This window comes from Rhinatrema bivittatum, chromosome 4 (assembly GCF_901001135.1).
Source record: "Rhinatrema bivittatum chromosome 4, aRhiBiv1.1, whole genome shotgun sequence".
NCBI lineage: Eukaryota > Metazoa > Chordata > Amphibia > Gymnophiona > Rhinatrematidae > Rhinatrema > Rhinatrema bivittatum.
Genome location: NC_042618.1, coordinates 13,961,836 through 13,987,105, shown reverse-complemented (window position 1 = coordinate 13,987,105; position 25,270 = coordinate 13,961,836).

The following is a 25,270-nucleotide window of genomic DNA, read 5'->3' as shown; positions in this document are numbered from 1 at the left end:
ATGTTTTAGTAGTTTTGAGGCTCCTGGAGCACCAACCAAGCTATCCAGGCCCTGTCTGAGAGAGAGTGAGAAAGAGAGAGAGAGAGAGAGTGAGAGAGACTAGCCATAATGCCCCCAACACTAGATAGGTATTTATATCTCTATGGAAGGCCACCTAGTAACTCAAGGTGAGGTTTAGATATTAGTGTAGGGGTTAGGGGCCACGTTGACATTCAAAGCGAGATGTACAAACAGAACAGTGCTCTCTTGTGAAGATTTGATGACTCTCGGAGTGAGAGTAGATTAATTCTGTAAATTTGTTATTTTGATTGATTGATTGATTGTAATTTTTATTCTTTTTAATTTGGTTTTTATTTTACTATTATCTTTGTAAACCATTTTGATAAAATTTTGTTTGTAGAAACGGTATAGAAATACTTTTAAACAAACAAACAAATAAATAAATAAATAAGAGCTGGTTGTTATAGTTTTCAATATTCATTATGATGAATATTGAATAGTCCACCTGTCCATCATAGAGGTTGTTGGCACTCTCTAGCTCAAATATTCATTTCAGTAAAAAAATCTCTGATCTCCTTAATCAATTGCCATTAACCACTAGCTCTCAAGATAACACTTACATTCTCCCCAACAAAGATATCCAACTTAACTCATTCAAACCCATCACTGTCACAGAGATACAATCGATGCTGAAGAAAATGAAACCTTCATCACACCCGTTTGATCAAATTCCCTCCAAAATGCTACTTCTCATTCCTGATATTATATCAAAATCTCTTGCTGAAATTATAAACTGTTCCCTGTCCCAGGGTATCTACCCAGATGAGCTAAAAACAGCTTCAATCAAACCCCTCCTAAAAAAATCGAATCTAAATCCAAATGATCCCAACAACTTCCGCCCTATTTCCAACCTTCCATTCATAGCCAAAATAATGGAGAAATTGGTGAACACTCAACTTTCCAACTACTTGGAAGACCACGGAATTCTGTCTCCAAACCAATATGGCTTTCGAAAAGCTGCAAGCACAGAAACACTACTTCTTTCACTCTCAGACTTCCTCCTCTCCGGAATCGATAAAGGCAAAGCATTTTTACTAATCCTCCTTGACTTCTCGGCGGCCTTTGATACCGTCAACCATTACCTCCTGCTAAAACAACTGGCAAATATTGGAGTGACAGCTACTTCACTAACTTGGTTCAAAACCTTCCTGGAAAACAGAGGTTACAGGGTCAAAATACATAATACAGAATCCCAATATCACCCCTCCACTAGAGGGGTGCCACAAGGTTCCTCCCTGTCACCCACTCTATTTAATATATACCTTCTACCACTTTGTCAATTACTCACAAAATTAAACCTGAAACACTTCCTCTTCGCTGACGACGTACAGATTGTGATCCCTTTAAAAGAATCAATCTCGATAACAATGGAATACTGGGACAATTGCTTACTAGAAATCAAACACCTCCTCAACAGCCTAAACCTAGTCCTCAATGCGTCTAAAACGGAATATCTCCTTATAGCACCTGAAAACAACAATACACTTTCAAAGCCTCCAACACTCCTACAAACCACACATGTAAGAGATCTAGGAGCCTTCTTAGATAATCGTCTTAGCCTCAAACCATTCATTAACAGAACTACCAAAGACTGCTTCCACAAATTACATATCCTGAAAAGAATAAAGCCACTTTTCCACGCGCATGACTTTAGATCAATCCTGCAAGCAATAATCTTCTCCAAACTAGATTATTGCAATTCTCTTCTACTAGGCCTCCCAGCTTCCTACACCAAGCCTCTACAAATGGTACAGAACACAGCAGCCAGAATCCTCACAAACTCCAGGAAAATCGACCACATCTCCCCCATCCTCAAAGACCTTCATTGGTTACCGATCCACTTCAGAATTATGTATAAAACCATCATGATTATCTACAAGAACATCCATCAACACACTCAACTCGACCTACAAATCCCTTTTAAAAAACACATATCAGACAGACCCATCAGGGAACACTACAAAGAATCACTACAGGTTCCACATGCCAAAACCTACCATCATAAATCCTACAGCTCAAGAGCTCTCTCATCAGCAGGTCCAATCCTTTGGAACTCCATCCCACCAGACTTAAGACAAGAACCATGCGCTCCAACTTTTAGGAAAAGACTAAAAACTTGGCTTTTTAAAAAAGCTTTCCCAGATCTGGATTAAATTCCCCACTCATCATCAGCATAAACACAAAAGTTAGGAACTGTAAAAAAAAAACAAAAAAAAAAAAAAACCCACTAAATTCACACGCAGTCACAGCAACATTTTATTATACTTCACAACAATATCATATCTGATCATTTTGCTACACATCTATATTTTATATTTTATAATATTATACTTATTTATTAATTGATACAGCTGGTTAAAATGCTAATAGTCGTTCTACAATTCCTCCCCTTTCATTTCCAAGTTATTCGTCCATGTTTTTTGTAACTTTCTCACATCCAAAATATTGTTTTAATTTTTGTTAAGTTTCATACTATATTTGTTGTTGTATTGGGAAATGTTCTCTACTTTGTTACTCTCTGCCTTTACCCACATTGTTAATTGTAAACCGGGTTGATGTGATTCCTATCATGAAACTCGGTATATCAAAAATAATAAATAAAATAATAAATAAATAAAATAAAAATATGTTATAGTTTTCAGTCATTTTTTTTCTCAGCAGTACACAGCCATAGACATCAATGGGCCATTGAAATGAATGGGAAACATAAACAAATGGAACAAAGACTATGTTTCATTCAAGAAATCCCTCCATTTGTTTTGGGAGGCCACAAATGGAACAAATATGGACTCATTCGTTATGTTTTGCCCATTTGTTTCAAATGAATGCACATCCCTAGTGATCAAACATCTGAAGTAGGGGCCGTTTCCTCTCTAAATGTCATGCATATCAGCAATGGTTCATATATATGCTGCATTTATGCAGATACATGTTTGTGCAGAGTGCAGCAGAAGATCACACTAACCTCTAATTACACTGACTGCAAGGATGATGCTGTGAATATTTGCATCTCAATCAGGTCAAAATGATCCAAACACATTGAATACAGAAGTTTGATTTAGACTATGAATGGTCCAGATTTATAGGTCAAGCCACGCCTTGCTTGGATTTTTCTGAATCTATCTATGACTTTCCCTAGATTCGCTTTATCTGTATCTCTCTCTCGTTTGGATGGAGGGCTGGCTTTAAAATATGAACCAGTTTACTTATTCCTCGTTGAAATTGAGATGAGTCGCTGAGCTTGTTGCATTTAGTAAGATTAAAATAAATAAATGCAGGTTACAAAACTTCGTCCATGGCAAGATGGGGAAAATCTAGTCTAGAGGCTTGAAGGAGTTAATAATGCGAGGGAGTCTTGATTGGATTTTGATGGCCTGAAGAACACAGCTCATTTTACAAGGGAACCTTTCAGATCTGCCAGTGTCTCTGCTCTTCAGCGTCAGCTGCTGGCTGACATTTAAAAGATGTGAACAGAATAACTTCAGCCAGATCTATAGAACCAAAATAAATTAGTGTCTAAACGGCACACTTGCCACCGGAGAGTCGGCGAATTAGCATGATGTTTAAATTAAGGTGACAGCCACCATGTTCTGTAATAAAAGTTTTCTGCATTGCTTCTAAATGTGACACCTGCACTCCCCGGGAAAGTTCTTTAGTTTAAAACAAAAGCTGGTGATTTCGGTGTTTGCCTCAAGAGCGATGCACATGTGTGGGATAAAACAGATTACTGGAGAAGTTCAAAACATCGCGCATACTTTTTCCGACTCCCCTTTTCCTTCTTCGTCCCCCTTCTCATCTCCTCCGTTCTCTCTTTGGTCTTCTTGTGGCTCTTGTCTTCTTAAGGATAAGTGGCAGATTCGATTTGACTGTTGCCCATTTGGCTGGTACAGTCTGAGTGTCCCTTCATTTTTTTCAGTCCCTGATACTCAGGATTTCCCTTCTTGTCTGTCAGTTTTAGTGTCAATTCAAGCTTGCCCCCAACTACTTTTCCCTTGTACCATGGTGAATTCTTTCTATATGTGCATCACTGAGATGGTGGGGGGGAGTATGTGTACCTCCAGAATGTTTAACTAACACATAATTTAATTACACGCTCACAACTTTTGAGACATTCGCGCAAGCTTGTTTTTGCAATCTGCCGTGAGTGCCGTCTGCTCTGCTCTCTGGCATGGGATTTCTGCGGATTGAAGGGCTGGTGGTGGCATGCGGTCAAACGCAGCCTTTGTTCTCCTGAATCTCTCCAGAAACTTTGATAGATGGCGCACAGATAGTTTCTAATTTCTCTTACTTTCTGTGCGTTGTAGCTTTGACTATGGAGATAATACCGTTCATAACAGCATCATCCATTCTGATCTGAAACTTGAGTGATTTTGCATTTTAAAGTTAGAACTTGCAAGCAGAGCTACTGATAATGACCGAATGTATCCACCCAATAGCATGGACTGGATGTGTAATGGTTGGGTATAAAGATCTTTGAATCAGGGAAGCTTCTAGAATTTGTGGGTAAGTAGGATAGAGAGCATCCGACTGGTCAATCTCATTTGACACCTCAGAGCCAATGGTACAGGAGTGAGAGGGGGTTGCTCCTGCCCCCCCCATCTCCCTAGATGCAATGGGTGAAACTTCAGCCATGCACCCCCCCCCCCCCCTTTCCAGCTCTTCCTCCCCCCCCTCAGTCCCAGGATTTAGGGTGTGCCGAGAAAGTGGTGAGGAGTGTCTTCACTGGCTTCTGCTGCCACAGGGGAGTGAGGTCCTGGGAGCAGAGCCAGCAGGTTTCAGAGCCTGGACAGTGAAGGCCAGGTAGTGGCGTCGCTGAGAGCTGCCGCCGCAGGAGAGAGCTGGCAGAGTGAGCGAAGGTACAGAAGAGAGAACCCTGGCCAGATCCCATCGCCGTGGCAAGGCTTGGGGGCCTCAGTCCTTATTGGTCTGGTCCTACTCCTGCCACTGCCACGGCTGCCTCCAAAACGTGGCACTATTGGCCTGGCTTCCTCCTCAGGCTTGCGCTGGCCCCTTTTCCACCGACAGAGTCTGCTCTTCCACCAGCAGCTCTCTTCATGTTCCCTTTCCCTGGCAGGGCCCTGACCTTCTCACCAGCTCCGCTCTCGTCCTTCCTTCCTCCGTCACAGCTCCAGCGCTTTCCATTTCACTTTTGTCTGCCCAGCCACCACTTCCACCTACGACATCATCTTCGATGTCGATGTGAGAGACGGGCCGGATGGACACGGGGAATTGAAAACATTAAGTGCTTTTTTTAATTTCATAGACCATGCTAAAAAAAAAGATCAACCTCATTGTGATGATTAAGGTCAAATATCAAAAGGACTCAACCTGATGGTTTTGTGATGCTCAGTTTAGGGATGAATTGCAATTTCTTATTGCTTTGTAATGTAATCATTATTCTAAGTCTGGTGGTTACATCTGACAGTTAAAAAGTGATAAAGTCGCACTAATGCCCCTTTGTCCCATCATTTCAATGGGGGTAAAACCCCATTCTCCATTCTGATTGCAGCTGTCATCCATCAGGCTCCACATTAATATCACAGAAAATATTAATTTTCCTTTTCTCTTCTGAGCCATTCAGCGGTCATTAGGCTGGGGTTAGTTCCTCATTGCAATGCAACTGCCGCACACCTGTGGCGTTATTATTCTTGCTATATAATCAATCGCAGGCCGATATCTAATTATTTATAAGTGAACAGCAATGAGAACATCACCTACTGGATGCCGAGATTGTTTAACATATCTTTCAATGAATATTACATCTAGGTATGCGATTTTTCCGCATCTCTAATTGCGCGCTATTCTTCAAATTCCCTGACATTTCGTTTTATTTATTGACATTTGATCACGTTCCTGTTCAACCCAATTTCTAGGAGGGCGTCAGTAAAATCCCTTACAGAAAATGGATGCAGGCCTTACCGCTGTACAGCTGCCGTGTGCCACACGTACGTTTCTGTAACAAGCAGCTTGAAACTGCACTAGAAAACATACTTTTTTTTTTTTTTTTAATTAGGTGACACTTATTATTTTCTTAGCGTGGGAATCAGCTGCAGAATGCTTCCTGCGGGGCAGGCAGGACGAGCTGAGCATCGATAGCGCGGCCTGCGTGAGGTACTTACGGCATGGGGATTCGTACGAATTCTGTCCATCGCACGCCAAGGACGGGAAGGAAGGTTAGGGAACCGGAGGCACGGAGAAGAAACAGCACTGGAGACAGTGGAGACTAGTCTGGGAACATATTGGTTTTAGAAATGAAAACAACCTTAGGCAAAACTAGGAAGAGATCGTGAATGAGGGAGGGGGGGTGTCAGGTAAAAGGTTCATCAACTCGCCACTCTCATCTCTTAGGCCAAGCCGCCTGCAAACAGATCAATGATTCCACAGTCCGCGGTGTGACTGAAATGTGCAATGAGTGGGGCTTCTTTCAGAGTTGTTGATATACTGCACGCTTTAAGAAAAGATTGCCAGAAGAATTAGTGCTGGTTGTAATAAACACAGTTTGAGCATTTGCATAAGTTTTAATGTTCAGAGTTTGATAAATGATATCGAGGAAGGAAATATAAATATATATATATATATATATATATATATATATATATACTGGAGCCCACAGGCTTACATGTGTTATTCAGGCAGAGAGAAAAGAAAACACAAAACAGTGGAAGAAAAGAAACAAAACAGCCTACGCAAGATAAATGGAACTCAGCTCTGGTCTCTGGGCCTTCCCTAAGGCACGGTTTTTCAGTTAAGCCAATCTATGCAAATTAGCACGTTTTAGGCTTATGAACAAAGCATTTTCCCATTAACAGTAAATAGGAGAAAACTTTTAAATGAGATTTTTGTCCCAGGATTCAGTCTCTCAGCAGTCATCATCTTTAAACAGCTATTTTAACTTTTTAATTGAATTATTTTATGTTTGGAAACAGTAAGAGAACGGTTTTCAAAGACATCTAGCCAGTAGCCAGCTAATTAACGAGCTGCCTAGATCCCATGGGATGCAAGTTTCCCTTCACTGAGCAGATACATCTAGCCACTAGTTTTACCAGGCAGCTAAATTTAGCTTCTCAAAAAGTAGGTGGTCCTAGGGATGGGGTTGGGTTAGGGGAGGGGAAGTTAGTCGAGCATTATGGATTTTCAATGCTAGCTGGGCAATTTAGCTAGCCAAACTTAGCCACAGCTATTTCAGACTTAAATTTAACCAGCTTAGTTTAAGTCATCAATAACTGTGCATAGGTTTAGCCAATTTAGCCACAATAGGAGAAAATGTTTTGTAAATAGGCCCCTAAATTAGTCAGCTAGCATGGGAAACATAGCTGGCTAGATTTAAGCTGATTTTCACCTGCAATCTAGATGTCCAGGTTGTGGCTGCAAACAGCTTCAGAGAGCCCAGGTGCAATCCATAATATATCGGGCTTGGTAGTGTGTCCGTCAGTGCTCGCGCATGTCCCGCAGCCCGCCGATAGATGGCGCTATAATATATCGGGCTTGGTAGTGTGTCCGTCAGTGCTCGTGCATGTTCCCCAGCCCGCCGATAGATGGCGCTATAATATATCGGGCTTGGTAGTGTGTCCTTCAGTGCTCGTGCATGTTCCCCAGCCCGCCGATAGATGGCGCTATAATATATCGGGCTTGGTAGTGTGTCCTTCAGTGCTCGTGCATGTTCCCCAGCCCGCCGATAGATGGCGCTATAATATATCGGGCTTGGTAGTGTGTCCTCCAGTGCTCGTGCATGTTCCCCAGCCCGCCGATAGATGGCGCTATAATATATCGGGCTTGGTGGTGTGTCCGTCAGTGCTCGCGCATGTTCCCAGCCCGCTGATAAGATGGCGCAGGCGGCTCAAACACGCCGTACAGCAGCCATGTTGCAACACCAGCTACAAGAGGTACTCCTGGGGAATTCCTCCTACCCGCAGATTTCCTCCCTCACCTCGCCGATTTCCTCCCTCGCCGGAAGACTATTCAAAACCGGAAGGACAGCAGCCATCGCGGGACAGGCAGAAAATAGCAGAGGAGACCCCGGCATGCCGCGAACGGAGCGCGTCCCGCGGCACACGCTCCTTTCGCGGCGAAGATGAAGGCCCGGCGCGCCATTTGCGGTGAAAAGAGAAGGCCCCCATGTGCCCCGATTGGCGCGTCTGGGCCTTCATCTTCGCCGCGAACGGCGCGGGTCCCGCGGCATGCCGGTGAGAGAGAATGTGTGTCGGGGAGGGGAGGGTGAGAGAGAGCAGGAGGGTGTGAGAGAGAGCATATGGGGGGGGGGGGGGGGGGGGGGGGGATGCCGGTGAGAGAGAATGTGTGTGTGTGTGAGAGAGGGGAGTGACAGACAGCATGATTGGTGAGAGGGGCGTGGGGAGGGTGTGAGAGAGAGCATGGGAGGTAAGAGAGGGTGGGTGGGGGGATGCTTGAGTGTGGGCTTCAGAGAGAGGGAGCCTATATGAGGGGAGGGGAATGCTGGTGAGAGAGAATGTGTGTGTGAGAGAGGAGAGGGGGTGTGGGGGAGTGCGAGAGACAGCTTGGTAAATAAACTTTGCCAGCCCTGGCTTTAGCAAATGTGCCTCCACGTCCCTTGCCCTGGGTGAAAACAATTTCGTGTTTCCCTTTTCAGCTAACGCTTCCATGCAAGAGCAGATGTGCCAATAAAAAGGCTCGCCGCCCGGGCGTGGAACGGGTACAGTTGCTAGTACAGTTTATCCGGCTATCTTAAGCCCTCTGACCCACGTTGAAAATCAGCCCCCTGTTAGCCTGCAGATGGTACAAAACTCTGTGAGAGAGCAGACTCGCTGGAAGAGAGCGGCACCGGCGGGGCAGGAGTGACCCGTTTGGAGCGCATTGATTGAATAAGAAAAGGAGGGGGCAAAGGGGGGGGGAGGGAAGGCACAATCTGGCTGCTTTTTTATTTCTTTTTTTTAAAGGGTGAGGCTTGCATTTAATTGGTGGTGTGGTGGGTGGGGGGGGGGGGGGGGTGTGAAAAAAATGAATGAAATCGATTTTGCTTTTCTGTTGTTTCCTTGACAAAATAAAACGAAACAGGAAATGTAGTGTTAAAGGTAAAACGCATTCCTTAGGACCTAGGCATCCAGAAATTCAGGTGACCACCTTGGCTGCTTACAAAACTTGCTGGGAAGGGCCTGGGTGCTGGATTGGGTATTTGAATGCATCCAGAATGGAAAGAAGACAAAAACTGACGTAGATAGGGAGCCTTACCTTGCGAGCCATTCTTAAGCCTGGCACCTGGGACAAAATATCCTTAGCAGTAGGGCAAACCAGAATAACTGGGGCACGCTGAATGGGGCAATTGGGTCTTTCTCGGCAGCATCTACCTCGAGGTCAACATTCAGAGAGCGGGCGAGTGGTTAAGTTATTCATGAAGCCTTATCTAGGTATTCAGTGGGTCTTAACCTGCTCGTGAGCTGATTAACGTAGCCAGAGAAATGTATGCGCATCATTTTGCCTGGATAATTCCAGGACAGAATTTGTCCTGACCAGACTTACGCGGGTGAACTTTGCTAGGCAACGCTTTTTCAGCATCTCTGCACACGCCGGCTAAAGGTCAGTCCCGCTCCCGCAGCACCCCCCAGTGCGGCCTCTCTTCCTCCAGATGTATTCTGTGCACAGAAAATGGATCCACCCGCCAGAGGGAAACAGTCAAATCTCGGCTTCTGTCAGGTTAACTCCAAAGGTTTGAGAGACAAAGCCTTTAAATGTCGAACTAAGTATTACTATGCAGACAATTTTCAAAAAAATGTTGAACCCTTCACTTTGGTGCCTAAACTTAGGTGAACTTCCAGCCAAAATCAGGTGGCCTAAGTTTTCAAATTAAAATGATCTAGATTTTGGCATCTGAAGCTTAGGTTCTTACATTTAGACCTTTAATCCATTTACTTACATTTAGGGCCTTGTTTACCAAGGCTATTGCACGCCTGCGCTACCTAAATCGGGGCGGAGTCGGCCCCGGAAGAGGAGGAGTCGGGGCGTCACCAGGGCCGGCTCCGCGAAGGCGCCGCGGACGACGAAAAGGTAAGGAGCCTTTTCACGTCCTACTTGGAGCCCAACAGCTTCACCTCCTATGGTGGCGCTATTGGGTGCGAAAGCGGCAGCCATCGCACCGCGACGGTGCGATCGCTCCTGGCCAGCGCAGGACCGTCCCCCCGCTTCGACCCCCGCCCCCCCCATTAGCGCAGCTTCTAAAGTATTGCAGGCCTGCGATACTTTCGAAAACGAGGCCCTTAGGCACCCAAGTTAGGCAGTTAATATTCAGTGCACTGGAAAAATTGTCAGGAGAAAGTTACACATGGATATTCAGCAGGACTTATGTATATGTCTGCCACTGAAAATACTTGGAAGAGCTATGCATGTAATATTATCCATGTACAGTAAAGACTGCGTGCGCTGGCCGACTGCCGGTGCGCGCTTCCCCGGGACAGCGGCTAACGGTGCGTGGTACGTGCAGGGCCCGGCCACGCGCATAAGTGCTGATTTTTGATATTGTGTAGCCGTTTTAAAATTCGGCCGATAACTCCTTTGGAAATTCACACCTTGGTGAGTAAAAAGTGCTTGCTTTAACCTAAATTTTCAAAGCAGACGTCTGCGTGTAGATCTGCATTGAAAATGGGGGCTTTGAAAATGAGGGCAGCCATACTTGCTTACTGTTGATTTTCAGAAGTACGTGAGTAAATTTACGTGCACATATTTACAGAGCAGGTGTAATCTGTGCATGGTGATTTTTAGAATAATTCGCCTAAATGATTTTCCTGTCCCAATATTGCCTGTTTTGTGTGTATGTGTAAAAATACTCTTGTGAGTTACTCTGTGCACAAACTCCCTCCCTTGGGCAATTTTTTTTACTTGCTTAAATTATTTTGAAAGTTCAGCTCATTACGAATGGAAATGAAAATGTGTCCCCTGAGCATGGTTTTGACCCTTTCTGGACGAAGTGGAACCATGACCCAGGAATGCCGCTAGTGTTGCTTCTTTGTAGCTCAAGTACATTTTGAGCAGGCGATGAGTTGCTCAGATCACATTTTGTCTAGTAGTGGGGGAAATATTCAAATCTCGGGTTTTGTCCGGGTAACTCCAAACGTTACCCGGACAAACCCTTTGCATGTCGACCCCATAGTGCATGTGGGAAATTGGAGCTGTGTGCATAGGAAAAGGTTCTTCTGGATGCAGACTTTGCAGACGGTGAAAGAGTGAATGTGTGAATGAATGACTGATGGGGACAAAGAGTAAAAACGTGAATGCATATACTGTAAAGATAGGGTTAGGTTAGTCTAAGAGAAATGTGAACATTTATGCTAATGCAGGAATTCGTTTTTTAGACAGTAATTTTTCAGCGGTTAGCACTGAAATCCCTGGTGTGAAAAGTAGTTCCTCAAAAGTAACTTTCGTATGAAAAACTCGCGGGTACATACAAACAGGGAAAGGTTGCGAAATTTAATTTTTTTAATCAGTGAAAGAAGAGGTTTTTTAATAAAAAATTTTGTGGCTACCTTTCTCCCACAGTATTGCAGCTGTAGTAAGTGGTGGAAGCTTCAAGGCTGCCTGGTTGTGCGAGTGCTCTGATCGGGACTTACTCGGGAAGTGGTAATTGTTTTGGGATCTAAGGGATCCCAGAGGTGAGTGAAAGGCACATAGATTATATAGCGAGGTGAATGGGCTTTTGCAGGCAAGTCATGGAAAACAATTTTTTGGCCTGATATTTTATTTTCCATTCTATATAGGGTTTTTACCCCATTCATTTCATGTGTTTTAGAATTAGCGCATCAGATACATCTATAGATAGACAGCTAGATATATAGATATATGTAAATTTTTATTTTTTATAATGCATGCAATTTTTTAAAAAATGGGCAAACTGCATAAATTTTGTGAAGGTGCTTGCTGCATCACTTTATCATGTGCTGAAATGGCATGATGACAAGAAACACAATTTCACTACTTTACCAAGTTGTTTCAGATGAGAAATGCCACAAAACAAAACAGGAAATATGGGTGGTGTTTTCAGATAATTTTAAAATGGCAGCAAATCACTATCGGTGATGTGGAGGAGTCCGTGAGCAATAAATGCTAGCACCTCCTCCTGTGCACTCTGAATTGATATTTTCTATTTAGTTTTCTCAATAGTTCTTAATGTCCTATAAGTCATCATTTTGACTGTTACTGTATATTGGGGCTAACGTCTTTAGAAAATGATCAAGATCTCTTACTGTACTGATAGATAATAGCTAAGCTAAATATCATTACTGTGTAGGTAATGTTTGGATTGTGTATATTTTCCCTGTGTACATCGTATTGTATAAGAACATAAGAACTTGCCATTCTGGGTCAGACCAAGGGTCCATGAAGCCCAGCATCCTGTCTCCAACAGAGGCCAAACCAGGCCACAAAAACCTGGCAAGTACCCAAACACTAAGAAGATCCCATGCTACTGATGCCAGTAATAGCAGAAGTCATTCCCTAAGTCAACTTGATTAATAGCCGTTAATGGACTTCTCCTCCAAGAAGTTATCCAAACCTTTTTTGAATCCAGCTACACTAACTACACTAACCACATCCTCTGGCAACAAATTCCAGAGCTTTATTGTGCGTTGAGCGAAAAAGAATTTTATTTATTTATTTATTTATTTATTTATTTATTAGGTTTTATATACCGTTACTAGGACAAGCCATCATAACGGTTTACAAAATAATAAGAGAAGTAATAATAACAATCAATAATACTAAGACAAATATAATCATTTTCTCCAATTAGTCTTAAATGTGCTACTTGCTAACTTCATGGAATGCCCCCAAGTCCTTCTATTATCCAAAAGTGTAAATAACCGAGTCACATCTACTCGTTCAAGACCTCTCATGACCTTAAAGACCTCTATCATATTCCCCGTCAGCCGTCTCTTCTCCAGGCTGAACAGCCCAAAGCTCTTTAGCCTTTCCTCATAGGGAAGCTGTTCCATCCCCTTTATCATTTTGGTTGCCCTTCTCTGTACCTTCTCCATCGCAACTATATCTTTTTTGAGATGTGACAACCAGAATTGTACACAGTATTCAAGGAAGGTGTGGTCTCACCATGGAGCGATATAGAGGCATTATGACATTTTCCGTTCTATTAACCATTCCCTTCCTAATAATTCCTAACATTCTGTTTGCTTTTTTGACTGCCGCAGCACACTGAGCTCTCTATTGAAATTATTCTGCCACTCAGTGCATTACTGCACTAATCTGAGCTCACTTTGTAACTCCTCGCCATTGGCTTTAGTTCTGAATGCTTGCAATAACTTTTTATATCTGCCAACTGTGCCACCTCACCATTTATTCCCATTTATCAATCACCTGTGGATGTATTGAGCAGCACTGGTCTCAGCACAGGCCCTGTTGGGACGCCATTGCTGTTTACCGATACCTTCCCGAATCATTGGCGAGACTAGCTTGGCATTACGATCCTTAGCTGCCATCATGTTCCAAGTTTCTAAGTACAGGGACGATATATTGAGCAGCGCTGGTCCCGGCGCAGATCCTTCTGGCTTTACCTTCCTCCAATGTGAAAACCGACCTGTCCTGCTCTCGGCTTCCTGTCTCTCATTTAGTTTTTGGTCCGTTGAAGAACCTTTTCCCTCATCCCGTCGCAACTCTCGGAGCCTTTGTTTAGAGACCTTCTCAAACCCTCTTCAGCATCCTAAGTTAGTTTGTTAAATGACAAGGTGATGCATTACTGCACTAACTTGTCTTATCATTCTGTAGGTTCCTGCATTTTGTTTTCCCTCTGTGCGAAGTCCCTTGGCAACTACTTTCTCTCTCCCATAAATAGTGCATAGGAAAAGCACTTTCACTTCCTTTGGTGCTGCCGGTGCATCAATATTGCTGTGAAAGGCATCCCATCTGTCGATACACTAGGAAATCAGAAAGCAAGATTAATGTGACTAATGTCCTTAAACTCCTCACTCCCGAAAGCGAAGCCCTGCATTTGTATGCAGCGCTTCAGGGCGCACGCAGGAGCTGCAACTCGGTTTGGTGCAAGGAGCAGCGGCACATTGCACTGACGCTGGGTGACGGCTCATCTACAGGATACTACAGGGCTTTGAAGCATCAGAAAAAGGAACAAAAAGTTATAAACGCAGCAGTGCCCAAGAGGCAAAAAAATGAAAAAAAAAATGTTTTTGAATTATATTTTGTCCGGAGGCATCAAGTTCAACTGTGATGGTGCTTCTGTACCATTTCAGAATGTGCTTTATCACTGCTGTGATGAGCAGAAGATAATCCAGGGATAATTATAGGAGACTGCAGGGTGTAAATGGAGAGCTGTAGCAATTGTGTTTACAGCAGTAATTTTAAAAAAGGACACAAGAAAATGTGGAAATATTGGCTTCGTTTTTTTCAAACCTTATGGTGCGATATGTTATTATAAGGCAATTGAGGATCGCCAGGCCTGAGATCTGGAAGCTGAAACCGTATCCTTACTGTATGTCTTGTTTCCTGTTTTTCTTGTTATAAAATGGTGAAACTCCATGAAGAAATGTCGTTTAAAAAGGAAGCAAAATCGTATGCCACAGATCCTTGCCTTTTCTATAGTGCATCAGATAAGTTATCAGGACCCTACACAACCATTATCTGTTTTATATTGGAAGGGGATGCTGTGCTGTACTGCAGGAAGGGTGAGTGACTGTAATTGTTCAATTAATCATTGATGATGACAGGTTTTCTGAGCCTACCTATTCTGGGGGATATATCTTGTTTTTTTTTATATATCCGTGTTGCTGTGCTGCTCTGTTTAACTCTGATGAGACCAAGATTCAATGTCAGTGCTTAGATATAGCATCTGTGTTTCCCTGCAATTTTTACACTGTGCTAAATAGCTTAGCACAGGTCAACTGCAAATGTCAAAGGCATGGGAAATATCTTCCCACTGAGGGACCGCGCTGTAAAGTGATGGACTTGCTGCCTGAACGGAGACTGGCAGTAGTAAATAATATTCTGGGCCCGCCTGCAATCGCTAGGGCACCCCCTTCGTCTTGGCAATCTAGAGGCAGGGCTACTCTAGTTGCTCCCCTGGTTTCTGTGTGGGGCAAAGCAATGTGAGAGCTTGGCTGGTGTTATTTTGGGGTCACTGGGAATGGGGACGGGAGAGAGGGAGGAAGGTTTTCTGTTTCTTGTCCCTATTGTCCTTGCCTTACATGAGCAAGGGGGGGGGGGTAGGAAGGGGCACCTGCCTGAGGAGGGGTGGAGGGGGAAAGGGGGCCAGCAGAGCATGGATCCTCTTGATCTGTGCTTAAGGGTTGAGGTGCTGGGAGGGAGGCAAGCCATCGGGGCAAGGGTCTCCTTGATCGTTGCTCCAGAAATAGGTTAAGTCGTGGGAGGTGGCCGTCAGGGCATGGAGTCCCTTGATTTTCTCTACAGGGGTAGGGGAGGCATGGAGCCTCTTGATCTTTGTTCTGGGTGGGGAGGGAGGTATTTGTTGGACCACCGAGTCCCCACCTTCAGAATCTGTGTATTTTGGGGTGGAGGGGGGTATCGGATACCAGGGATGCTGAGTTCCCCCACCTGCAGCATCTGTGTATTAGGTGGGGGAGGGGGCCGATGTTGGTGCTGCTATGTCTCTGCTATCGTACTTGTTGGGGGATCATGACCACCAAATCCCTTCATTTTCTGTGTGTGGGGGGAGGGAGACATCAGGGCATCTGGCATCTTCATAGGAAGGGCGATGACATCCTCCCTGTTAACTGGCCCTTTCACTTTGGACCCGTTAGTAAGGAGAATCTCAAGACTTTTTTTTTAGTAGCAAAAATGTTAACAAATGGTTCGAAACAGGTGTTCACGTTTTGGATGTGTATGGTGCCCAGATGGAGCTCAGCGTACTACGCTATTTCACATTAGCCCAACAAAGTCTTAAGCAGATATGATCTTCAGTTATTGCTATCTTTACATTTGGGAAGGTGCTGACTTTAGCACACACACATCTAAAACGTGGGAAGGAAGGGAGAGGTATTGCTCGTTGGAGATTTTAAATCTATCAGCTATGGACTGGAGATCCCTGCTACAGGATCTGCAAGAAATAAAGCGATCCTGGATGCCCTTTCAAGGGGCTCTGCTCAGACAAACGGTGATGGATCCCACAGGGGAGAAGCAACACTGGATCTGGCACACACAAATGGACACAGTATCTCTAATGTATGGGTAGGAGCTCATCTGAGCGCTAGTGATCATCAGTCGGTATGGTTTCATATAACCCCCAAGGCGGAAAGAAGTCACACAAAGATCAAAGCCCTGGATTTCAGAAATACAGACTTTGCTAAAATGGGGACCTACTTTGAGGAGCAGCTAGAAAGATGGGAGAAGATGGGTGAAGTGGAGCTAGGGTGGCCTAAATTAAAAGAAGCTATAACAAAGGCAACAAATCTTTATGTAATAAAAGTAATAGGAAAAGGAAACCAATGTGGTTCTCTAAAGAGATGGCTGAAAAAAATGAAGGTCAAATGAGTTGCGTTCAGAAAGTAGAAAGGAACTCAAAAAGAGGAACTTGCAAAAAAAAAAAAAAAAAAGAAACAAATACTCTTTGCATCAAACTGCAGACTCAACTCCTCAAAATCCAGCAGTCCTCTGTCCCTATAAATTAATGCTTGCAGGCAAATAGATGAAACAAATCCAGTCCCTCCAGCAAGGGGTATTGGCTTCACTGGTCAAAAATCACTGGATACACAATTATTCTCTCCAGTTGTTCCTGCCCCACTGTCAACTGATTGCAGGTTGAAACCAACTTTATCAGACAGGGGGTGCAATGGCCCTCCCACTAGAGATTAGTCAAAATAGCAAAAATCTTACAACCTCTCAGGAGTCTTCTAAAATCATCCCCTGGTAAACCATGAGGCCCACAAAAAAACACCACCACCACCATTTCCAGACTCTTTCCTCTCCAAAATCCACCCCAAGAGAATGCAATGGACATCCTTAGAACTCTTACTGTCACGGCATGTGAGCCCTTGGCTGTGGTGAGATACATGCTGCCCAACTGGTGAAGTAGCAGGGCCCTCACCGATAGGGGGTGGACTCGCTCGGATGGGACCAGGTCTGGGCTTCACCTATACCAGCCTCTTCCCCCCCACAGGTTGGTCCCTTGGGTTCTAAGGCCAGCAGAACTTTGGTGAGAGTCGCATAGAGAGTGGACAACAAGATCAATGAGCAGGCAGAGGTCAGTGCAGGCAGAGATCAGGCAACATCAGAATCCAGGCAATGGTTGAGGCAGGTGGAGATCAGGCAACATCAGAATCCAGGCAATGGTTGAGGCAGGCAGAGATCAGGCAACGTCAGAATCCAGGCAATGGTTGAGGCAGGTGGAGATCAGGCAACATAAGAATGCAGGTAATGGTTGAGACAGACAGAGATCAGGCAACATCAGAATCCAGGCAATGGTTGAGGCAGGTGGAGATCAGGCAACATCAGAATGCAGGCAATGGTTGAGGCAGGCAGAGATCAGGCAACATCAGAATCCAGGCAATGGTTGAGGCAGGTGGAGATCAGGCAACATCAGAATGCAGGCAATGGTTGAGGCAGGCAGAGATCAGGCAACATCAGAATCCAGGCAATGGTTGAGGCAGGTGGAGATCAGGCAACATCAGAATGCAGGCAATGGTTGAGACAGACAGAGATCAGGCAATGTCAGAATCCAGGCAATGATTGAGGCAGGTGGAGATCAGGCAACGTCAGAATCCAGGCAATGGTTGAGGCAGGTGGAGATCAGGCAACGTCAGAATCCAGGCAATGGTCGAGGCAGGTGGAGATCAGGCAACATCAGAATCCAGGCAATGGTTGAGGCAGGTGGAGATCAGGCAACATCAGAATCCAGGCAATGGTTGAGGCAGGTGGAGATCAGGCAACATCAGAATGCAGGCAATGGTTGAGACAGACAGAGATCAGGCAATGTCAGAATCCAGGCAATGATTGAGGCAGGTGGAGATCAGGCAATATCAGAATGCAGGCAATGGTTGAGGCAGGTGGAGATCAGGCAATATCAGAATGCAGGCAATGGTTGAGGCAGGTGGAGATCAGGCAATATCAGAATCCAGGCAATGGTTGAGGCAGGTGGAGATCAGGCAATATCAGAATGCAGGCAATGGTTGAGACAGAGATCAGGCAACATCAGAATCCAGGCAATGGTTGAGTCAGGTGGAGATCAGGCAACATCAGAATGCAGGCAATGGTTGAGGCAGGTGGAGATCAGGCAACGTCAGAATGCAGGCAATGGTTGAGACAGACAGAGATCAGGCAACATCAGAATCCAGGCAATGGTTGAGACAGACAGAGATCAGGCAATGTCAGAATCCAGGAAATGGTCAAGGCATGGGGCAGCAATCCAAGGAGGAACCAGGCAGGACAAGGATAGGCAAGTTGGAAGCAAGGCAAGAAACAGGAAGGCAAGAGCAAGGCTGGACAAGACAAGACAAGAAAGAGGCAAGGCAGGAAGGAGGCAAGGATGGGCGGGCTGGAACAAGGCGGGGATCCAAGAGCAACATGTACTACAAACGAGGCAAGAGTGCCTGTTGCTGAGGCGCCAGCTGGGAGCACAGGGCAGGTATAAATACTCGGCGCCGACATCTTCTGCCCATGAAGCTGTGGGGCCTTTAAATCAGGGCCAGGTGCACACGCCTAAGGCAGGCCACTTGGTGGAGCTGAGGACGGTATCTGGGGAGGCTGAATGGTGGCATCCATGCCATGTGGAGGTCTTGCTATGTCCAGAGTGAATGAGACCGGTCACGGGGCCGTCCCGAGGCCGGCTGATTGTTCCACTTACAACAACAACAACCCTGAGCATATTTATACCACCTGAGCCAATCCCAAAATGGGGAAGATCAAAAGATGGGGGGGAGTATCCCAAAAATGAAAATCCAATCTGAGGTGTGGGAAAAAAAGGAAAATGTTTAGTGCAGGTTGTAAAGACCCCATCACACAGTGAACACTGGATGTGACCCACGTTTGAGTGTTCCCAGCAGCAGCAGTGGAGGAGCTCTGGCAGCTTCACGTGGCAGGAAAGGTAACTAAAAGCCAGCTGACTGCACCACACCAACTTCCCCCTTCTCCTGGGGTTGCTGTAGAAGGGAGAGATGTCATGTTGTTTGTGCTTGATGTGCAGTGATGGTTATAAAGAAAAGAAGGCAAAGCAAAGTGTGCAGACGTGTTTAGAAAGCACATCTTTCTTTCTTTCTTTTTCTACTTTGCTAGTACAGTTATGCCAGCCTTCCTAATCTTCTGCACAGCAGGCTTCAAATCTTCAGAGTAGATATGAAAGTATTTCTTCAATCAGATTGCTGTTCTTCCTTTAATTATCTGTTTTCCCCATTGCATGGATTTTGCAGGTTATTCTGGAATCACTGAATGGAGGCAGTGTGGGGATTGAAGCATGCGTGATGCTCTTGTGAAACATGTCCCAGGAATCCTGACCAGGAATTATTGGTGCTCCCTATTTCAGCTCTCATTATACTCCACCAAGCTGCCTGGGGTCAGAGGTTCAGGCTCCACGCATACCCACAGGCAAACTACGGAGGCAGGAGAGAAACTCCATTGACTGTGAACCACATGTGAAAGTGCTTAGTTCACTCCTGAGCCTTGGTGCTGGTTTCTGTAACACACTGGGACACTATCATATGCACAAGTATTTCGGGCCTCCTGCCTTTAGTTCAAACTGATAGGGATATGCAGCCACAATAATTTTGTGTCAATTCATTTTTCATTTCCAGGGTTTTTACTTGTTTTCATATTTTTAAATGTTTATTTTGGTTTGGAGACATTCCACCCCCATATAATTTTTGTTGTCCTTCTCTATACTTTTTCCAGTTCAGCTTTATCATTTTTTGAGATGGGGCGAACAGAGCTGCACACAATACTCAAGGTTTTGTTGGCACTATTGAGCAATATAAAGGCATTATAATATTTTTCATTGTATTTTCCATTTGTTTCTGAATCATTCCTAACATTCTATTTGTTTTTGTGACTGCAGCTGCACACTGAGCTGAGGATTTCAATGTATTGTCCACGGTGATTCAAAGATCTTTTTTCCTGTGGGATGACTCCTAATGTGGAATTCAGCAGTCATTTGATTTTTCTTTGACTTTATTTTATTATGTGCAATACATTTTATCTGGGCTTCCAATATGGTTTATTTAAACAATGTCCACATTTTATGAAAAGTTTTTATCAGGTTCTGCATTCCTCTGAGCACTAGATCTAAAATAGTTCCCCCTCTCATCAGTTTCAGGACAAGCTGCTCCTCTTTTGAAATATGAAGAGAGATTATAAAAATATAAATCTCTGCCTTCCCCCAAATATATTACATTTATTAGAATCACTTTCATGGAGATTAGCATAAACTTACATATTAAGTTTCAATGATTCCATTTTATTTTTTTAGGCCTGGTAGTTCTCCTTTATTTAACAAATTTATAACCCGCCTCCTCAATTTAATTAAATCTGTTTTATTTCAGCTCAATTAGAGCCAGTGCTGGGATCCTGGTGTACCGTCTGCCTCAACCAGTGCTGGGATCCTGGTGCCATGAGTCTTCATCCACCACTATCTGAGGATTTTCCCCGCATTGGCGGAGGGGGGGAGGGGGGAGACCAATCATGAAACTTAAACAGCATGAACAGCAATGGATTTACCATCTGCAAACTGTTTCTCCACTCAGCTCAAACCAAGAAATTGAGTGGTCAATATTCATGTGAATATGCGTGCCCTATATTATGCTAATTTATTCTATGCTAATCAATATGCCCCTTACGCAAGGGATGTTGAGCATACGTATACGTATAAAATGGGTTAAAATGGGCATAGTCAGAGTTGCCTCTCCCCTAAGTAGCCGACGAGCTTAAGCTGCTATGCCACTCAAGAACTGTTGTATCATATGCAAGATATAACCTTTCCTCGCCAGACAAGAATCAATCAGGAGCCCCAGAGGCAGCCGTTGCCAAATGTGATATCATGTCGGGCTCTGTTGAAGGGGAAGTATTTCTTTTTGTAAGCACTTATAAAATCTCAGAAAAATGCTCTATCCTTGGACCGATGATTAAAAGTAACCTTCAGCGGTGCAAATACTGAATGAAAATTATTCAGCATCCGCGGGGTGGAATGATGGTCCTAATCTAAATATTTAAAAAATGTTCTCTATGGGGCAGATTTTCAAGGATTTACGCGCGTAGGGGGGTTGCACGCACTGGGCCTATTTTCAAAAGACCCGGCAGTGCGCGTAAAGCTCCGGGACACGTGTAAGTCCCGGGTCTTGAAAAAGGGGCGGGGCGTGGGCGGGGCAGTCCAGGGGCAGGGTGGGGCCAGAGCCTCCAGGCACAGCGGCCATTTGCCGCTGTGCCTGGGATCGCGGGCCAGCCATCGGCCGGTGCATGCAACTTGCGCCTGCCCAAGGCAGGCATAACTCGGTAAGATACATTTTTTAGGGGAGTTTAGCTTAGGGCTGGGGGGGGCGGGAGAGTTAGGGGAAGGGGGGGTGGGGTGGGGGGATAGGGAACGGAGGAAGGCAGCGCAGCTCGGCGTGTGCAAGGTGCACAATTGTGCACCCCCTTGCGCGCGCTGACCCCTTATTTTATAACATGCGCGCGGATGCGCGCGCATGTTATAAAATCGGGCGTACATTTGTGCGTGCCGGGTTGCGCGCACAAATGTACACCCGCGCGTATGTTTTAAAATCTGCCCCTGTATGTTTAAACTCCTAATTCACTATTTGAACCTTTTTTTTCATGCCAGTATTATTTCATTTGCCTATGATTTTTGGACTGTTTTGGGGTAGTTATTTGTTTGATACACGGTCTCACAGCTGCCTCATGTCTGCCACAGTATATCCCGACAGTCATTGCTCTCCTTGGGGTTTTGCTGCAGACTCTGCATTTATTCACTCAACACCATATTTCAGAGCTCGCCCTGGAATAATAATGAGTCAAATCGGGCTGCAAGATGTCTGCAGCTGGACCATCTACGTGATTGAGAAGAATTTGGCAATATCTGGTCTCTGCCACTTTCTCTGCCCTTGGATATGTAACCCCCATCTCCGGGTGTGGACTGCAAGCCACTGGAGCCATAAAATAATTTGTTACTTTTCGGGGCTGGAACCTTCCTAGGCTGGCTTGAACAGTCTCTTACTTGCGGGATGATACAGTAAAATCACGGGAGAGCGGGCAAGCGCCCGCTCTTCCGGCGCGCGCGATACAATATTTTATTAAAATTAGGGCCGGCGGTAAAAAGAGGCGCTGGGGACACTAGCGCGTCCCTAGCGCCTCTTTTCGGACAGGAGCGGCGGCTGTCAGCGGGTTTGACAGCCGACGCACAATTTTGCCGGCGTCGGTTCTCGAGCCCGCTGACAGCCATGGGTTTGGAAACCGGACGCCGGCAAAATTGAGTGTCCGGTTTTCAAATCGCGAGCTGCGGGCCTATTTCAATTTATTTTTATTTATTTTTACTTTTTTTTAACTTTCGGGACCTCCGACTTAATATTGCCATGATATTAAGTCGGAGGGTGTACGGAAAAGCAGTTTTTAGTGCCGGAGTGCACTGTACTGTATCGGCCCGTTGGTTGGGTGAGGGGGGTAGGTTATCCTTTCAGGGCCCAGAGTGCTGAGGGTAACTTTACTTTTGACTTTTTTTTCCCTGGGAGAGGAATACCTTTCCTTCTCAGTGTGTGCTGCAAGTGCCAATAATAATCCCGCTGGAGCCAGTGTCCAGAATAAAACTTTACTGATAGAAATGTCAGATGGAAAGAGCACGATTAACTTAATCCCCAGCAGCACAGGTTTGTTTTTGTTTTAAACTCTTTTGCTACAGTCCTTTCCCTCAGTCTGTGCAGGAGTCTCTAAACCAGGGCAAGGACAGCTTCTCTCCTCCAGGGCTTGGAAAAATAAGAGTTCCCAGGTGGGCAAGGTGTCCTTTACCTGGGCGGAAAACCCCAACCGAAACTGGCAAAACGCTAAAACTGTCTCTGCACACAGACGTCACCCTCTCTCTCTCCCCAGGGTGAAGACTCTGGATGGGGGTCCTCAGTCATCTTAGTTTTTTCTTTACTGTTTATATTCCACTTTTCGTTCTCTTGTGATCCCTGATGGGAGGGGTCCAAGCTGGAGACGAACAGCCCCCAAAGGTCCTTTGATGGGTAGAAGAGGGGGCTGCCTAAATGTTCTCCCAGATATTTTAACAAAATTCTTCTTCCCCAAAATAACGCAGACAGCGGAAGGTCCTGGCACCTTGTCCCCACTTTCCTCTGTCCTCGCTGAGAGTGTAGAGGGTTACAGATCTTCCCTAACCTGCACAGCTCCCCAAAAATAGGGTTCCCCACTCCCCGAGCCCGGGTAATACGCAGGGTCTCGTCAGGCTTCCTACCACTTAAAATCTGCAAAAAGCTCAAAACTTGATAGGATAATGACCCTACGCACCAGGGCAGTGATGGCCAACCTTTTGCGCTCAGTGCGTCAAAATTCATTAAAAAAAAAACGAGCATAACTTGGGTGGTGTGTCACTTCTAGAAAAATCTATCATTTTGTGATATTTGTAGCTCTAATTCATAACAAAAAGTTATGTTTAATATATGTACTGTATTAATAAAGCAAAAACAAATAATTCTTTACCTTACCTGCTTAGTGACTTTTTTGTTGCTGAATTTCATTGGCTAAATCTTCAATTAAAACACTCCCCCCCCCCCCCAACACACAAACTCTTACTCCCCTGGATTTTCTCATACACACTCATGCTCTCACACTCACTGGTTCACACCCCCCCCAGGCTGGCTCCCAGTCATTCACACACACACACTGACCCCCAGGCAGGCTCCCAGTCATTCTCACACACACACACACACACACACTGAACCCCAGGCAGGCTCCCATTCATTTTCACACCACTCCCTCCCCATCCCCCAGGCATGCACACATTCATTCTCACACACACAGACCCCCAGGCAGGCACCCATGCATTCACACACATACACCCCCCATGCAGAGTCCCATTCATACACATGCACACACTAAAGGCAGACCCCCCTCTCTTTCTTTTGCCAGCAACCTCGGAGCCTCTCTCATTCCTCTGCTGCCACTGTCACTGCTGCCGCGTGGCTATTGGGGAGGTGCCGATTGCTGCTACTGACACTGAAGCCCATCCTGCTGCCTCCTTTGTGCAGGCCCCGTGGCCTTCCACTTTCTCCATGCTGATCTCGTACATTGTGAGATCCGCATAGAGAAAGTGTTACTCTTGCATATTCCCAAAGATTACATGTGCCAATCACTAAAAAGTAATCTATTTATTTTTTACCTTTGCTGTCTGATCTTAGTTTTCTAATTGGTTGGTCACAGGCTTTTTTTTCCCACCTTCTCTTTCTTATTTTTTTTGCCAATTCCTTTTATATTGTCTTTTTTCTGTTTCTTTTCTCTCCATCTTCTTCCCTCAAACACACATTCAGGTTCTCATTCTCACATGCATTTATCTCTCTCACACACACACACAGTCTCTCACTGGCACATGCTGTCTGACTCTCACACACACAGGCTCTCACTCCCACATGCTGTCTCTGCAAACATTCAGGTTCTCACTCTCACACACAATTTCTCAACTCATCTCATACACGCGCGCACACACACACCCTATACAGACACTCAGCCTCTCTCTCACCTCTGGGCCTCCTCTTCGCGGGTCGCCGCAGGATGGGCTCTGCAGCGGCCCTGATCTTCTCGGGCCGCGGCGGCCCTGCTACCGGGCCTCTTCCTCTTCTCGGGCCGCTGCGACTTGGGATTCGTGGCGGCCCTTAAGCGCTGCTTCTCTTCTGCACGCGCTGATGCTTCTCCTGCTTCCTGCCCATGCGGCTCCGGCAACGTTTACTTCCGGGGCCGCACAGGCAGGAAGGAGGAGGAGCATCAGAGCGTTTAAATGCGATCTTTTTCTTCGGGCCGTGGTGACGTGAGCCTCACCAAGGCCCTGCCTATCTGCCTGTCGCTGCACCGCATGAGCCTCCCTGCGCCTGGGAGCATTGGGGGTGGAGGGGTCCGGAGGGTGGGGGGATACTAAAAAACTAATTTTAAAGGCTCGGCGCAGCCGATAAAAAAAAAAAATCTCCCGATAGTCCACGAATCACTACACGTGTCAGCAAAAAACGTCTCGGCGTGTCACCTCTGACACGCGTGTCATAGGTTAGCCATCACTGCACTAGGGAGTGGATATGTAGGGCAGACCCGACCTGTCTCG